Raw genomic sequence first — 401 nt, forward strand, 5'->3', positions numbered from 1 at the left:
CGGTGGATATGCCAATTCTTCTCAAATATGATAGGTTGAAATTAACTTTAAGAATCAAGATCACAATAATAAACTGCAGCTAAGAATGTATAGCACTGTGCATAAACTTTTAGTTCACTACTGTGAACTAAGCCTTTGCCAGTATAGAAGAGGGAATGATCTAATTTTGCATAATGCTGAACAAAAATGCTTGTAGATCGCCTCAAAAATATATATATATTTTCACTTTAATGAACAACTCTATCAAATTCACTCTTTAAGAAAAGTATCTAGTGATTCTCAACTAATCATTGCAGTTAATGCCAAGGGGAGAACATTGCCCCATTCACCCTTTGCTCCCGTCCACGAGGCTCCTTCAGATCTAATCAGTTCAAGCCACGACTTCCTTCGTTGTCTCACAA

At 36.4% G+C, this 401-nt stretch overlaps 1 protein-coding gene across 1 annotated transcript in view; it reads right to left on the reverse strand.

The window, feature by feature from the left end:
- The window catches only part of LOC119586473 (serine protease inhibitor 42Dd-like), a 9,161-nt gene that overhangs the window by 1,085 nt on the left and 7,675 nt on the right, over positions 1–401 (reverse strand). The gene's annotated exons all lie outside the window — the stretch shown is intronic.

This window comes from Penaeus monodon, chromosome 21, assembly GCF_015228065.2.
Source record: "Penaeus monodon isolate SGIC_2016 chromosome 21, NSTDA_Pmon_1, whole genome shotgun sequence".
NCBI classification, from domain to species: Eukaryota; Metazoa; Arthropoda; class Malacostraca; order Decapoda; family Penaeidae; genus Penaeus; species Penaeus monodon.